This window comes from Limulus polyphemus, unplaced genomic scaffold (assembly GCF_000517525.1).
Source record: "Limulus polyphemus unplaced genomic scaffold, Limulus_polyphemus-2.1.2 Scaffold4432, whole genome shotgun sequence".
NCBI classification, from domain to species: domain Eukaryota; kingdom Metazoa; phylum Arthropoda; class Merostomata; order Xiphosura; family Limulidae; genus Limulus; species Limulus polyphemus.
The window spans coordinates 30,687-30,979 of record NW_013670042.1 but is presented as its reverse complement, the minus strand read 5'-3'; positions in this window follow the sequence as shown (position 1 = coordinate 30,979).

Below are 293 nucleotides of genomic sequence, written 5' to 3'. Positions count from 1 at the left end.
TACGTTTTTTTGCCGAAGAGAGCTCTAATAAATGTTCTGAGTAATTCAGTTCTTTGCCATAGTGTTCTCTCTCGTAATAAATGTGTTTTGATCGTTCTAAAGAATGCGAATTGTTTTTAGGCAGTTTCTCATAAAATCTTTGATTGAAGGTACTCAAAACATCAGATTTACTTTCTTCCACCTTCGTTACCATTCTGTATCAGATTAAGGCGAAGCGAAGGACTTTCAAGTCCACGTAGTTAAGAATACCTGAAGCTATAGTAATAGATAAAGATTTGCCTTGTATCTTGCTA